Here is a 17642-nt window from a genome sequence, read left to right on the forward strand (position 1 = left end):
TTTCTAGGGAGTTGTTCCTAGCCACCGTGCTTCTACACCTGCATTGCTTGCTGTTTGGGGTTTTAGGCTGGGTTTCTGTACAGCACTTTGTGACATCAGCTGATGTAAGAAGGGCTTTATAAATACATTTAATTGATTGATTGATGTAAACATCTCTCTTATCAACAAAAACACAATTTCAGAGGTCCATTTCTTTAGAAACAACACATTGTGACTGTATGATAGGAGAAATGGCAAAAGTGTGATATGTCCAAACCTACACATTTTGAAAGTAATTTGTCAAAAATAGGACTTAAGTGCCCAAACTTACAAATTACATTTACATTTAAGTCATTTAGCAGACGCTCTTATCCAGAGCGACTTACAAATTACAGATACAAATTCTATAGAGACTCCATAAAACCCATATTCCTGTGCTGAAAAACAACATCAGTGCAGTAGACACCAACCCACACCTGACAGCCAATCGTTAGCCCCTGTGAGGTGGAAACATTGGAGCAGAAGTAGCACTGGTGACATTAAATGAATGTACCCTAACACAGCCTGTACAGTAGAGGGAGTTGAAAGGGGCAACTCCAGCTTCAAATAGACTGTGGAATACTGCATTTGCGCCAGTGGTGTAAAGGTCTTAAGTAAAAATACTTTAAAGTACTACTTAAGTTGTTTTTTGGGGTATCTGTGCTTTACTTTAAAATKTACATTTTTGACAACTTTTACTTTTATCTCACTACATTTCTAAAGAAAATAATGTACTTTTTACTCCGTACGTTTACACTGACACCCAAAAGGACTAGTTACAATTCCAATGCTTAGCAGAACATTTTCTCTCCAATTCACACACTTATCAAGAGAACATCCCTGGTCATCTCTACTGCCTACTGCCTCTGATCTGGCCGACTCACTAAACACAAATGCTTCTTTTGTAAATTATGTCTGACTGTTGGAGTGTGCCCCTGGCTATCTGTAAATAAAAAACAAGAATGGTGGCGTCTGGTTTGCTTAATACCTCTACGGACCCCCCATCCTGGATCCGGGATYATCCTCATCAAAAAAGCTGACTAGCATAGCCTAGCCTAGCGCCACAGGGATATCATATAATATAATTTCATGAAATCACAAGTCCAATACAGCAAATGAAAGATAAACATTTTGTGAATCCAGCCAACATTTCCGATTTTTAAAATGTTTTACAGCGAAAACACAATATATATTTATGTTAGCTCACCACAATAGCCAAACACACAACGCCATGTTTCCACCGCAAAGTACCTTTCACAAAACCCACAAATAGAGATAAAATCATCACTAACCTTTGAACAACTTCATCAGATGACAGTCTTATAACATCTGTTTATACAATACATTATGTTTTGTTCGAAAATTTGCATATTTAGAGGTATAAATCGTAGTTTTACATTGCAGCCACCATCACAAATAGCACCAAAACACCAGAATAATTACAGAGAGCAACGTGAAATAATTAATACTCATCATAAACATTATGAAAATACATGTTGTACAGCAAATGAAAGATAAACATCTTGTGAATCCAGCCAATATTTCAGATTTTTTAAGTGTTTTACAGCGAAAACACAACATATATTTATGTTAGCTCACCACAATATCCAAAAACACAACGCCATTTTTCCACCGCAAAGGTAGCTTTCACAAAACCCACAAATAGAGATAAATTAATCACTAACCTTGAACAACTTCATCAGATGACAGTCTTATAACATCATGTTATACAATACATTTATGTTTGTTCGAAAATGTGCAATTTATAGCTACAAATCGTGGTTTTACATTGTGAATACGTCGCCATAATGCACCAAATTGTCCGGAGAAATTTTGGACAGTCACGTAAATCTAACCAAAAACTCATCATAAACTTTACTAAAAAATACAATGTTGTACAGCAAATGAAAGATACATTGTTCTTAATGCAACCGTGTGTTAGATTAAAAAAAATAACTTTAGTACAATACAGCAGCAATATTGTGAGACAGCGCCCCAGCAATTCTCCGCCTTGTTGGAGCCAACATATACCACAAAATACGAAATAAATCATAAAATTCTCTTACCTTTGATGATCTTCCATCAGAATGTAGTGCAAGGAGTCCTAGTTCCACAATAAATCTTGTTTTGTTTTAGAATGTTCATTTTTCTGTCGAATTAGCAACTTTGGCTAGCATTGTGGCGCACACGTGTCCATCATCTCTTGGCGCATGGAACGAAAAATTCAAAAGTCACAATAAACGTTGAATGAACTGGTCAAACTCGTTGAAAATCTTTATGATGTTTTCTCATATGTAGCCAATAAAGTCCGAGACGGAGCATTCGTCGTGTATAACTAACGCATTTCAAAAGACAATGTGGGTTCCCTGGGCGCAGTTGAATACTCAATAGGCGGACCTGTCACTCCAAAAGCTCTCATTCGTCTCACATCAAGCTAGACACCCCATCCAACATTCTACTGCCTGTTGACATCTAATGGAAGCGTATGAATGCATACAGATCCATAAATATAAGGCAATTGAATAGGCAAGCCCTGACACAGAGCCCCATTTTCAGTTTTTTTCACTTCCTGTTTGGAAGTTTGCTGCAAATGAGTTCTGTTTTACTCACAGATATAATTCAAACAGTTTTAGAAAACTTCAGAGTATTTTCTATCCAATAGTAAATTAATATGCATATTGTACACTGCTCAAAAAAATAAGGGAACACTAAAATAACACATGAATGAATGAAATATTCTTATTAAATAATTTTTCTTTACATAGTTGAATGTGCTGACAACAAAATCACACAAAAATGATCAATGGAAATCAAATTTATCAACCCATGGAGGTCTGGATTTGGAGTCACACTCAAAATTAAAGTGGAAAACCACAACTTCAGGATGATCCAACTTTGATGTAATGTCCTTAAAACAAGTCAAAATGAGGCTCAGTAGTGTGTTGGCTCCACGTGCCTGTATGACTCCCTACAACGCCTGGGCATGCTCCTGATGAGGTAGCGGATGGTCTCCTGAGGGATCTCCTCCCAGACCTGGACTAAAGCATCCGCCAACTCCTGGACAGTCTGTGGTGCAACGTGGCGTTGGTGGATGGAGCGAGACATGATGTCCCAGATGTGCTCAATAGGATTCAGGCGAATTTGCCAATCTTGGTGTTCTCTGGCAAATGCCAAACGTCCTGCACGGTGTTGGGCTGTAAGCACAACCCCACCTGTGGACGTCGGGCCCTCATACCACCCTCATGGAGTCTGTTTCTGACCGTTTGAGCAGACACATGCACATTTGTGGCCTGTGGAGGTCATTTTGCAGGGCTCTGGCAGTGCTCCTCCTGCTCCTCCTTGCACAAAGGCGGAGGTAGCGTCATGCTGCTGGGTTGTTGCCCTCCTACGGCCTCCTCCACGTCTCCTGATGTACTGGCCTGTCTCCTGGTACGCCTCCATGCTCTGGACACTACGCTGACAGACACAGCAAACCTTCTTGCCACAGCTCGCATTGATGTGCCATCCTGGATGAGCTGCACTACCTGAGCCACTTGTGTGGGTTGTAGACTCCGTCTCATGCTACCACTAGAGTGAACGCACCGCCAGCATTCAAAAGTGACCAAAACATCAGCCAGAACCATAGGAACTGAGAAGTGTCTGTGCACCACCTGCAGAACCACTCCTTTATTGGGGGTGTCTTGCTAATTACCTATAATTTCCACCTGTTGTCTATTCCATTTGCACAACAGCATGAGAAATKTATTGTCAATCAGTGTAGCTTCCTAAGTGGACAGTTTGATTTCACAGAAGTGTGATTGACTTGGAGTTACATTGTGTTGTTTAAGTGTTCCCTTTATTTTTTTGAGCAGTGTATGATCTAGAACAGAGTACGAGGCCGTTTAATTTGGGCACGATTTTTTCCCAAAGTGAAAACAGCGCCCCCTATTAACAAGAGGTTATTAATATAAGGAATGTGACATGCTTTATAATTTTACTTTTACTTTTGATACTTAAGTATATTTTAGCAATTCAATGTACTTTTGATACTTAAGTATATTTAAAACCAAACACTTTTAGACTTTTACTCAAGTAGAATTTTAGTGGCTGACTCACTTTTACTTGAGTAATTTTCTATTAATGTAGCTTTACTTTTACTCAAGTATGACAATTGGGTCCTTTTTCCACCACTCGTTTGCGCACACACACATGTACACACATAAACACTTGAGCAGCGGTAACCAGTCTCAGTTTCAAGTTATTGATGTTTCATTGACTTTGGAACAGCTGCTATTCCATTTGGTGGTGATAATTATATACCACTATTGTGAACGTGGCAGAGAAGAGTGGAGATGCTCTTTGGACCGTCGTGGTGAAATATGGAGAAAATTCTACTTGCCTGTTGATGCAGCCAATATTGGTTGCAGTTGTGTGCTTGCCTGTACCCAGTGTTGGAATTCAATGTATTTGTAAGTTGGAAGTGCATATTCCAGGAGAAACTGAGCCATGTGTTGTCTTTCGGGTTGAGCTAAAGTAGGAGTCACCAACCCGTCGATCACGGTTGACAAGTCGATCTTGGAAGCATTCCAAGTCAATCGCAAAATCAGAAAATAATTAATTAATTTATGAATTAATATTTATGAATTTAATTTCAAATGCGCCATGTGTGAGCCCTGTGTGTAGTGGTGGCGGGGGAGGGGTATATCTGGCCAATCAAATACAGTTTCTAGGTATAACGTCTGACAAATTACGCCCCTAACTCCCACCTTAACTAGCTCAGTCACTTGTTGTAACGCTCACAAGCTATCAAGCTAACGATACGCAAGCTAACGAAATGATGGCAGTCACAACGGAAAAAGCAAAAAACKTATCATTTTCATGTAGAATGGGWACACGGTTTTCTGTACACCGTAGTTAAGGACAAAAGGATTTGCCTGATTTGTCACCAGGCTATAGCGCTATAACCCAAAAAGGGGTAATGTGGAGCGGCACAACATCACAATCCACCCCAAGTTCAAAGAAACCTACCCGCTAAAGAGCACGCTTCGTTCACAGAAACCTACCCGCTAAAGAGCACGCTTCGTTCACAGAAACTACCCGCCTAAAGACACGCTTCGTTCACAGAAACCTACCCGCTAAAGAGCACGCTTCGTTCACAGAAACCTACCCGCTAAAGAGCACGCTTCGTTCACAGAAAGTTGTCGAGCTCAAGTCTGTATTGAAAGCACAGCAGTCACTTTTTACCAAACCGACAGCTAAACGTAATGCTGCAACAGAGGCATCCTTCCGTGTCAGCCATCTCTTGGCTAAACATAAGAAATCGTTCATCGATGGAGAGTTATGCAAGGAGGCAATGGCCTTAGCCGCAGAGACGTTATTCAAAGAATTCAAAAACAAAGAGGACATTAAAMATGCTATCGAAGTGTGCCACTTGGCCCAGCCACTGTCACAAGAAGGGTAGAGTCGTTATCGGAGGACGTGAATCAACAAGTGCTCAAGGATTTATCACTTTGTGAGTCCTTTTCGCTGCAGTTTGACGAATCCCAGGATATAACAGACACTGCACAGCTGATGGTGTTTGTTCGCATGGCTTTTAAGGATTCAACTACTGAGGAGTCTTTTCTCACCCTTTTACCATTAAAAGGGAGGAGAAGAGGTGAGGACATTTACAACGAGTTTAAACATCATGTGCATGATAACAGCATTCCCATTCATAAGCTGGTAGCGATCACGACATACGGGGCACCGGCATTGCGTGGGGTGCTTTCGGGCTTCGATGCACTGTGTCGTCAGGATCCCGATTTCCCAGAGTTTTTGAACTATCACTGTGTGATCCATCAGCAAGCACTAGCTTGCAAAGTAGTGGACTTGTCTCATGTCATGGCACTTGTCGTCATGATTGTTAATTCGATTCCCGCAAAAGGACTTCAGCACCGCTTGTTTAAATCTGTATTAGATGAGCTTGATGCCGCATACGGTGACTTGATTCTCCACGCTTGCGTAAGGTGGTTGAGTCGCGGGAAAGTACTGCAGCGATTTGTTGACTTGCTGCCCGAGATCAAATCATTTCTGGAGTCACGAAATGAGGAGCATGAGGAACTGTCTGATGATGCATGGCTGCTAGACTGAGGTTTCCTCACGGACATAACAGCCACTGAACCAGCTCAACTATGATCTTCAGGGAAAAGACAAAGACATGGTACACATGATCAGCGCCGTCAATGCCTATAAGGCCAAGGCGGGAGTGTGGGCCTCTCAGCTGAGGAATGGAAGGCTGGTGCACTTCCCAAACCTGGAGAAAATGTCTCAAAACATCGGACACAAAGATGCTTTTCTCCTGCAAGAATTCTGTGCCCACCTGGAGAAACTGGCATCTGAATTCAACAGGTGTTTTCAGGAGTTAAATGACATAGGGGAGGTTGTTGCATTCATCTCAAACCCTTTCCTCCCCAGTGAGATTGAGGAGGTGTCTGCCAAGTTCCCGCAAGTATTTGCTTTACCAATCGGAGTTGACATTGAGATAATTTAATTGCAAAATGACATCAAGTTGAAAGCAAGATCAAGAGACAGTGACTTTTGGGGTCTTGTAAACACCGAAAAGTTTCCCCTCCTTCCATCCTGCGCACTTAAGGTGAAGGCCTACTTTGTATCAGCATATCTCTGTGAGATGGCCCTTTCACAGATGAAAATAATCAAGTCAAAGAACAGGTCTTGTCTAACTAATAGACATCTCACAGACAGTGCCAGACTTGCTGTGTCAAACTATGAGCCAGTTTGAAATGTGTTGTAGGCTATGTTGTTTACAAAAGGATATGATCTGTGTTGTATGCTGTTCTAAAAGGGAAAGTGAAACAGTACATGATTGGCTTCGGCCTGTAATTGACTGATGATTGAGGTTATATATGAATGATTAATGAGTAATAGGCCTGTGGAAATATTGAAAAATATAATATGACTGTTATAAAATGTTGAATGATTGTTGCACTTACTTCTGATTATACTATTTGTATAATTAAATGAATACTTTGCTTGTGACTGACAGGTAGCATATTAAAGAATGTCAAAGTGGAACTACATTGTGGCCTTGCTTTGTCATAATTCTTTGCAAGTGGTAGATCTTGGTTTACATTTGGACTTGGGATGTGATCTTAGGCTTGAAAAGGTTGGTGACCACTGAGTTAATGCAATTGGGTGACAATAACAGTACACGTGACACAAGGTGCAAATATCTAGTGACACAATCACCGCTTTCAAATGAGAACTATCAGGTACTATTAGGTACCTGTTGTAGTGAATGTAAGCATCCCAGAGGGCTTGGATGAAACATATCGTTGATTTAAGTGTACAGAATATATACAAACAAACAAACATGCAAAAAGTAACCACTGCTCATGTCCTAGGACATAGCTAGTCATAACAGCCTTGGCTCTGTGTGAAGTGTTCAATTATGACAAGCTGCAGAGATAATGTCTGAGCAGAGAGCACACACACACACACACACGCAGGGCCCCAGAGGCGAATGTTTGCGTTTCCTGTAATCTGAGTGTCCGTTCTCTAAAGGATGATGTAACTAGATGCCAGCCTTAAACGAAGCACAGTTAGAGCCACTGGAACATCTATCTGTAGTGTGTGTGTGTGTGTGTGTGTGTGTGCTGGTGTAGTGCTGTGTGTGTGTTTTGTTGTCCGCTCCGGTCCGCGTTCGAAGTACCCTGGGTAGTTACCTAAAGAGTACGAGCGGAGCCATGAGGAAGCACGGAGTGGTAGCCCCGAGGTCCGCCGGTTCGCCCATGTCAGGACCTTGGTCAGCGGGAGAAGCAGGCTCGTGCATGTGCTCTACTCGATCTGGGCCCTGGAGTTTCACCAGCGGCGCACTCTATGCTCGATCGGTTGTGTGTAGCGTGTGTGTGTGTGCTGTGTGTGTGTGTGTGTGTTGTGTGTGCTTGTGATGTTCGGTTGCTCAGTGTGATGGTGGAGATACGACCAGAACTCTTGTGCTGAGCCCCTGTGATGTGTGTGTGTGATGTTACCTCAGTGCTGTGTGATGTGTGTGCTGTATGGTGAGCATGCGACATGCACTATGCGCACACCACACACACATAGTCCATACACACACTGACACCACTGCTGTCACTGATCATCCATGCACGATCGACGTGCACTGTACAGTCCACACTCACACTCATCCTTACCAATCAACATCACACAGCGTAGCGACTCAATACACCATTTCAACACCACTGCCAGACTAACTGTCACACAATGAGGGTACAAAGGCGAGCGATGATCTGATACTCACTATGACACACCTAACACTACGGACCACACACAATACACACACATCGAGCTACACCCTAGAATAAATACGATCTACGCACTCATTTGATACACATCGCCCACTCACACAATGCGTACACTCCTCACGAATAGCTTTACAAGGTCACCAAGACGTGGCATCTACCAAGACACATAACTCCTTACCCCTGAATCTCTGACCAGGACATTGTGTGAGTGAGGCAACAGACAGGTTCCAAGAATGTGCCAAGCTGAATTCCTAGAGAAAGGAAACAACCTGATAGTCTGACCTTGTGTCTTTATTTCACCTCTTTGGTATCCCTCTCCTCTCCGCTCCTCTCTCTCCTGCTCCCCCCGTCTCCTCTCCTCTCGTCTCCTCTCCTTTCCGCTTCCCCCCTCTCCTCTCCATTACAACAGCATGTAATTCCATGACAGCATGTTCTTGTGAAGTAGATTTTGTTTTATCTAAATGAGAATAACCTGGACAAATAAAGCTTGACCAAGATTCTGAACAGCCAGGGAAAAACTATATGTGGTACTGTGGTTTCTGTAGGTTCTCTGTGTATGTGAGTTACTGTTAAGAAGGCTTCTTTTTTACTCTTCCTTGGCCCTGGATCAATGTTAACATAGCATGCCCCACAGTCCGTCGTGTATCTTGTGCCCGCCAGAATAATTGAGCCTATCTCTTGTCCTTCCCCAAGTGCCAAACACTGTTCCAGCCTTGGGCTCCGTGTCCAGTGTAAGGAATTTAAAAAAAAAAGACCCCAACTTGGGTAGGCTATCCTTATGGTTTGCTCCTCTCCAGTGTATATCTATGTAGTCTCCTCCTCCGGGTAATTAGTGTGTTGTATAGTGTCGGTATAGTTGTGGTGCTGTGTTGATGTCTTCCTCCTCCAGTGTATATCTTTATAGGCTGTGTGTGTGTGTGTGTGTGTGTTGTGTGTGTGTGTGTGTGTGTGGTGTGTGTGGTTGTGTGTGTGTGGTTGTGTGTTTGTGTGTTGGTGTGTGTGTGTTGTTTGTGTGTGGGTGTGTGTGTGTGTGTGTGTGTGTGTTGTGTGTGTGTGGTGCTGTGTTGTTGTTGTGTCTGTGTTAGTACTTTTGGTGTGTGTGTGTGTGTGTTGTGTGTGGTGTGTCGTGTGCGCTGTCGCTCGTGCCGTGTTTCATCTATGTGGGTCTCCCTCCCATCCTCGATGTTGTAGTGGGCTGGTGTTGCTGCGTTTTATGTACTATACTATGGTTGTCTCCTCCTGAGTGTTATATCTATGGTTGCGTCTCCTTCCTCCCAGTGTGGTACAGATCCAAAATCTTATTTGGATCTACACGTCTCTCTCCATGTGTATCCTATATCGAGCATTCCAGGGTGTTTCTCCTTACTCTTTTTACAACTTTTCTCTCCATGTAGAATAATAGCTCGAAGACATTAAAGGTTCGTATTGTAAATAACACATTAATTGCCAGAATCATTCAGTGTGCGTGGGGGTCTCCTCAGTATACCAAAAAAGTTAAACTAAATCAAAATATTTGAGACTTCTTCAAAAGCTAGCCACCCTTTGCCCTTGATGACAGGTTTCACATCTATCATATTCTGCATATATGCTCGTCAGGAGTCCTTCTCTTCCAAAGTGCGTTTTCATGATCTAGGTTAGGCGTGCTCCACCTGCGACTGTCCTCTCCAATTAAACGCAGGAGTTGCCTTGTTAAATAGATGTCTAATATTTGTGAGTTTGATTGTCATCCTCCTCCCTTAATGTGCTAGTGTCATCCTCAATCAGTTATGTGGTGTTGACAGTGCTCTCCGCGAGTTTATCATCTATGGTTGGTCTCTCAATTAGAGACAGACGCAGCGCTTCCTATATCTTTGGCAAAAGACCTAGATTCCAAGTTCTCCTCTATCTTTCTGCCAGCTCAAATAAGCAAAAAGAAACGACGGTGTTCCATCTATTAACCTGTAATACATTATGTATGGGTGCGTCAGTCAATACCGTCGCAACAACTGTCGAATAGAACTTTGTAAAGATTTTCGTCATCGAGAGTGCTTATTGCCATAACAACTACATCCAAGCGCTATGAATGATAAGCTTGGCTCTCATGAGACCGCTACAGGAAAGATAGAGACGCTCTGGAGTTCATCCTCTCCTGTCTCGCCCTCTCAGATGTTATACGCTTACCAGCCTCAGAAATTACAACCCAAATGGATGTTTCACAGAGTATTCATATCTAATGTAAGCAGATCACATGTCAACCCTCCAGATTTCAACTGTTCATAAAGGAATCGAACTGCGTTGGAGAGTGCTCTCGCGTCCCTCTTCAGTTATGTGATATCTATGGTCGAATTACTGTCAAAGAAGCCACTTACCTCATCACAATACTCCCAATAAGAGTTTATGACGCATATATTTGTAGTACATGTTTCTTGCTCCTTCCGGCAGTGTATGTAAAGAATCACTCAAAGTCGAGTTTATGGACGAATGCTCCTCTAGCGACGGGTGGCAAGCTTGTCCTCTGTGTCTATTGCGTAGATGCCATAATATGAGACTCTTGCGTCCCCAACCGCCTGTCTATGTGTGTAGATGGATCAGAGTAGTGAACGGTAATGATTAATCCGCATGGTGTGTTTTCCATGCTGTGAAGCTCAATGCGTCACTCCAGGTCATATCTGATGGTTAGTTCTCCTTCCCTCCAGTGTGTATGGTGTGGGGTGCTTTTGCTGGTGAACACTGTTTTATAGGTGTCTATTTATTTAGATCAAGGCCTGTCATCCTTACCTACCCCGAGCATGGCTCGTTATCACAGCATATCAATCTAGCAGCGTAACGCTCTGTCGCATCTCTGCCTTTGCCCGCTCCCAGCTTAGTTGGATCTTAATCATTCTTGTTATTGTTCATGCTCCGATCACCGATGACCTTCCAGTCTTGTTATATCTCCCAACACATCCTCCAGTGCGGTATTTGTAGGGCTATGTTGTCCCTCAAGAAGCGAGTGCCAGTCGAACAGTGTGGTGTGCTATTAGCATTTCCTAGATGAGTGATGCGCTTGGCTCCCTCTCTACAACTCTCTCAGGGTCCTCACCCATTGAGTATGTCTATTTGGATGTGGTTTCCCCGATCCCATGCAGCTGATAAATGGCAATAAATGCCAGGTTCAACAAGTGCGGTCTCAGCACTTACTCTTGGTAACTCCTTCCTCGATATAGTATCTTATTATGTTGGGATGTTTTCGCATCTCCTCCTCCAGTTGTCCCCCCCCCCCCCCCCCTGGTGCGAAACTAAATTATTCTGTATTATGTTCTTTATACACCTTAGCTTCGATCCAATAGATCGTATAAAATTCCCTGAATGGTAGTTGGGTCTTATTCACTCAGTCTTCTCCAGTGAGTATCTTTACTATCTATGTTGAGTAGTCTTACAATCGCTATGCCATCATAGTCTGTTTGAATGAGTTAGAGTATACTGGTGTGCTTGGTTCTCCTTCACCCCTGCTCACTCGCTTGCTGTTTGGAGGTTTATAGGCTGGTTGTGTCTGTACAGCACTTCGTATCTGATATTAGAGTCGTGTGTTTACGGAATGGCTCCTAATATAACTCACTCCGTAGTCTGTAATTTAATTTGATATTGGCCAAGCTTTTTTGACTGGTTCGGTCGGCGCGTGCGCGCGTAGCGTGTGCGAGTTTTGTACGTGTTTATATCTTATGTCCAGGTTGGTTATGTGTACAATCTCTCCCACTCTCCTCTCCCTCTGATGGACAGTCGTTTCTCTTTGGCTTTGATTTGCAGCTGTTTATGTCGTCATAATCTGACATGGGTGCTTTTCATCATATATAGCCGTGCTCTCCTTCTGCCTCCAGTTTATACCACCCCTAACTCTATGCTCATCAACATGCAAGTTGTCTGTTGCTGCTCACGGATAGGTCGCATCTAGATCAACGAAGAATTCCAACAAATTGAATCTTTTAACAATGGCACTCCTGTTTAATGGATATAGTCCCATTTCATTGTGTTGACGATCTCCCTCATTCTCGAAGCTACCAAGTAAGAATTCAGTAGTATGTTGTGTTGAGAGGTGACTTCATACATACAGGCCAAGGTTGCAGATGCTGGTGCGCGTCCAGCTACTTTGAAGAATCTAAAATACTAAAATACTTATATTATGAAATTTGGTCTCCTACCCATACCTCTCTCCTATGGGTACTATCAATGAATTCCTCATATGTTGTGGTTTCATGTGTTCGGGATGTCTCTTTTCACTATTAAATGTTCTACGTTAGTTGTGAAATACATACCTTGCATATGATGGAGTTGTGCATCTCTGTTCCGAAATCCTTCCATGTGTGAGTATCTCGTACTATGGTAGCGTGTTGTTGTGTTGCGTGCTGTTCCGCTGTGTGAGCTTGGCATATACGTGAGCTGTCTTTTGCTGGTGGATATCGTATGGTTGGTGTGTGTTATGCTTCTCTCCTCCAGTGTAACTTGTTGTGTATTGAGTTCTGTATTAGGGGTTTCGTGAGCTTGCATGTCATGGTGCTTTGGTGTGTGGCTTCTCTCCGATGTAATATCTATGTTGATCGCTCTCATGTTATTATGTGCTCGTATGTGTGGTGTTTGGGTCTCCTCCTCCAGTGTGTGTATAGTGCGTGTGTGTTGTGTGTGTCTCTCAGTGTTTGTTGTGTGTGTATTATCATTTTTTGTGGGTCTTCGCTGTGCCTCATGAGTCGGTATATCTATGGTGGTCTCCTCACTTGCTCTGTGTGGTTTGTGATGCTGTGTGATGTTTGATGGTGGTACTCCTTCGCTTGCCTCATGTTAACTTGTCGTTGGATGGTTGGTCTCCACCTAGTGGTCTGTTTAGCTAATGGTGTGTGTGGGTTGCTTGGTCCTGTTTGCCTACCTGGTGTTGGGTGTGCTGTGGCGTGGGTTGCTGCGTGTGTGTGTAGCGTGTATCATATCTATGGTGTGGTGCTGGTTACTGAGTCACCTCGACTACCAGGTGTGTTGTGAGAATTATCCGGTAGAGTTGAATAATCCCTATCCCAGTGCGCGGATGTGCTCACAGTTAAGCAGGAATGGAACTTACGGATTATATGATAACTGATATAGGTAATCTTATTGACATCCTTACTGACCATGGTGTTCAACATGGTTTTACATCTCCAGACACATGTGAATTTCCTTCTCCTCTCCCTCTTCTACTCTGGTTTAGTCTAATTGGGATTTGTGTGCTCTCCTGCTACTATCTCTCGTTACGTGTTTCCAGTGTCCATTTTATTCTACCAGTTTTTAATGGTCTTATACCTGTCCTCTATGTGTTAAAAGGGAACCTACTTATCCCAAAGCTTGTGATATGTTGCGTCTGTCGTGTTCCATACTCCAGATCTCCATAGAGATCATTGCGCTGGGTAGTTGTCTTGCTTCCTTCTGCGCGCTCCATGGGTAGTTGGTATAACTTGATCTATGGTGTTCGGAGTGCTTCTCCTGCCTCCAGTGGTGTAGTTACTTTCGTATTGGGGCGTTCAATCCTGGGCTCATCCGGACAGCTCAACCTACCTGCTGAAGAATGATAAAATGCCACTGATTTAGAGATGCTGTCACTCAGGAGGGGCCTAGCCCTGTGAGTCTCTATGCACGGAGTGTATATCTATGGCTTCGATATCTTAACCAGCTCCGAAGCGGAAAGGTGATGGAAATGTGTATCAATAGTTATATACGGATAACAATGGTTTTTTCGTCCATCCTGCCAATTCCAAGTTTATCTCATTCTCAATCTGAGCCATTGGTTTCTATGAGGTCTCCCCTCACTTCCTCACGTCCAATTAAGGTGCGTCAACTATACGGCCTGTATGTGCATTCATTAGGTGAATCGTAGTTATGAGGTGGCTTTTGTGTTCGTCCGGCTGACTCGTGCGTATGACGCGTGATGAGTAGTATTCCCATGGTGTAGTATTTCGATTGCCTGGTGATGTGTCGTTGTGTGCGTGATGTGGTGTGTCTGCGCGTGCGCGGGGGTCCCAGTATGTCTAATGCTCGGGGGCGAGTCCATTATGCTATCTTTATGGTTTGTATGTCTCTGTGCTCTTACCCGTGTTGTGTAGTTATGCTCGTTGTGATGTGTGTGTGTTCGTGCTCTCCTCCATTTATATCATATGGGTTGGTCCCTCCTCCAGGTTATATCTATTGGTTTCTGTGCTCCCCTCCGCGTAGCTGCTGTTATATCATCATGGTTGTCCCTTCCATCTCTCTCTCCGTGCGTGCCGTGCAGTGTTGCGTGCGTGCATGCGTGCCCGCTGTATATGTTCTATAGGTTGGTGTCTGTCGCGTGCCTCCTCTCTCTGATGTGCTATGTTACTCCTCCATGATTTGGATAGTGTGGTCTCCTCTGTCCCAGTTCTCCATGTGATACCATTATAGTCGTCTATATCTAACCGTGTGTGCTTCCCTGGCCAGCGGAGCTCTTCTCCATCGCCAACGCAGCCGTAAGTGGCGAGTCGCTAGATAAGATTCACTCGCGAGCTTCTGCTCCTCCTCCATAGCAGTTTACACTCAAGAGACAGCAGTCTATAGTGTGTTTGTGTCGGTCTTTCTTCCAGTTTATTGTTCTATGGTTTGTGTCTGCGTGTCCTGAGGTGGTGTGTGTGTGTGTGTGTGTGTGTGTGTGTGTGTTGATGTATCTTGAGTGTGGGTGTGTCTCCTCCTGTGCTCAGGTGTTATATCTATGTTGGGTCTCTCCTGTGTGTGTTGCCTCTCTGTGTGTTGTGACTGGTGGTGTGTGTCTGTGTTAATCTATGTTGTCTCCTCTCAGATGTTATATCTTGGTTGGTCTCCTCCATCCAGTGTATATCTATGGTTGTCTCTCCTCCTAGGAGTTTATATCTATTGGTCTCCTCCTCCATTTAATATCTAATTGGTTGGTCTTCGTCTTTGTCGTTCGTGCAGCTGTTGATTAGTATGCTATGTGTTTTAGCTGTGTGCGTGCTCCTCCTGATGCTGTGCGTGTGCAGCTCTCCAACAAGCTCTAGGTGACAGCATGTCGCTCAGAGGATTCTGGGATTGAGGAGAGGATGATGTTCTTGAATTGCAGTGGTAATGGCAAAAAAGAGACATTATTCATTACTAATCACTGTATGCTGTTGGGTCAACTGACTGAGTGAGACAGACAGACACACTGATATATATATATATATATATATATATATATATATATATATATATATATATATATACAGTATGCACACTGTGTTTGTGTTTCAAGTGAATGTAACAAGGCACCATGGACAATACATTCTGTACACCCTTACAAGAAAGGGTTACAAAAGGGTTCTGCGGCTGTCCCCATAGGAGAACCCTTTTTGGTTCCAGGTAGAACTCTCTGTGTAAAGGGTTCTACATGGAACCCAAAAGGGTTCTAYCTTCAAAGTTCTTCCTATGAAGACAGCCGAAGAACCCTTTTTGGTTCTAAATAGCATCTTTTTTTTCGAAGAGTGTAGTAGACAAGACAGATGTGGAAGACATTTGCAGTGTATTATTGCTGCAGCTGGTAGTCTACAATCAGTAATCCCTTCTATACATCCAATATAATCTCTTTGAATGTTATGTAGAAACCCTGTCTCACACACTCATTGAAGCAGACCATTAGACTCATTCATGGGAGTGAAAAGCTGAAGTCATGCATTCATATGAGCTGTGGGGAAGTCATGCATTCATATGAGCTGTGGGGAAGTCATGCATCTGGGAGCAGGGAAGTATAAGAATAACTTGTGGTTAAAAGCAGAACTGTACTTAAAACTCTGTAATGAGGGAGTGTAAAAGGGCAGCTGTGCATGGTGATATGGTAAAACAACTTTCCACTACATATGAGAGTGAGAGGGGGAGGTAGGAAGAGAGGGGGGAAGTAGCAAGAGATGGTGGGAGGGAGGTAGGAAGAAAGAGAGAGATAGCGGGGGAGTGAGGTAGCAAGAGATGGGGAGAGAGAGAGAGAGATGGGGGAGGAAGGAAGAGAGAGAGAATGGGGGTGTGAGAGAGAAAGGGAGATTGTAGAATCCCAAACAGATGCTGTGTGTGTGTGTGTGACTAATTTGGCAGCACTGAGACTTCTATCCACACAACCATATTGTGCGGACTCAGGTGCCCTGGGATCTCAGACCTGTGTTGTGTGCGTGTGTTTGTGTCGTGTGTGTTGTGTGTGTGTGGTATGGTGTGTGTGTGTGTGTGTGTGTGTGTGGATGTGTGTGTGTGCTGTGTGTGTGTGTGTGTGTTGTGCTGTGTGTGTGTGTGGTTGCTGTGGTGTGTGTGTGCTGTGGGTGTGTGTGTGTGTGTGTGTGTGTGTGTGTGTGGTGTGTTTGCGTCAAGTGTATTTATATATGTCTCAAAACTCAGTTGCGATATCCAGAAGCCTGTGGGTTCTTTAACTGGTTCTTTCTGCTTGGCTTAAACGAAATGGAAGATTGCCTATGGAATTTGTATTTTCATCAACATTTCACATAGTTATTTGGAGGAGAAGGATACTACTTTAATGAGATGCAGCCAAGGGAAAATGCCTCTATCCATACACACAAGCAACCACACAACACACCACACACACACACACACACACACACACACACACACACCCACACACACCACACACACACACACACGAACAACACACACACACACACACACACATTATAATCCCATGGTGATTATGCGGTTCTCTAATGCCACCCAATACAGACGAGGTTGCACTCTGATCGGAATGAAAACAACTACTGAACAGATATACAGCTGGTCTCTCTCATATGGTGGGTACGCAACGGTATATGCACTACTTGAATAGAGCAGCTCCAGGCTTGCAATGACAACCTCATCAGACTCGAGGCCCTAGGCAGGTTCTTACTAAGTAGAACTTAAACTTTGCTAATAAAGTGAAAACCTCTGCAAAGAAGGGCATTGCAGGACTTAATATGCCTGGTTACTCTTTTTGTCAGGCTCCAGTAGAAGCTCTATAACTCTAACATCTTTAATATGTCTCTTCTTTTGGCTGAGGTCTCTTGTACATCACTCAAGTCTCAGTCCTGCCTTAACCTTAACCTTAACCTAACGCCTTAACCCCTAAGCCTAAAATATCTTTTTACTGTAAGGACCCCAGCAATTCTACCTGATGCTCTTGAAAGTTTGTAGTTTACTATTCTTGTGAGCACTTTGTAATCGAAGAATATTGTATAAACAGGTACAGCACACACACACTCTCTGCGCAGGTGAATACCACCTCACCTCTTGGGGTCTCCTCAGGGATGCGTCATCTCTTCAAACGGCAACACTTGGAGACCGCCCCGACACTTCAAACACGACAACCTCGTCCTGACGGCATGCACGCACTGCACG

Source organism: Salvelinus sp. IW2-2015, unplaced genomic scaffold, assembly GCF_002910315.2.
Source record: "Salvelinus sp. IW2-2015 unplaced genomic scaffold, ASM291031v2 Un_scaffold2664, whole genome shotgun sequence".
Taxonomy (NCBI): Eukaryota; Metazoa; Chordata; class Actinopteri; order Salmoniformes; family Salmonidae; genus Salvelinus; species Salvelinus sp. IW2-2015.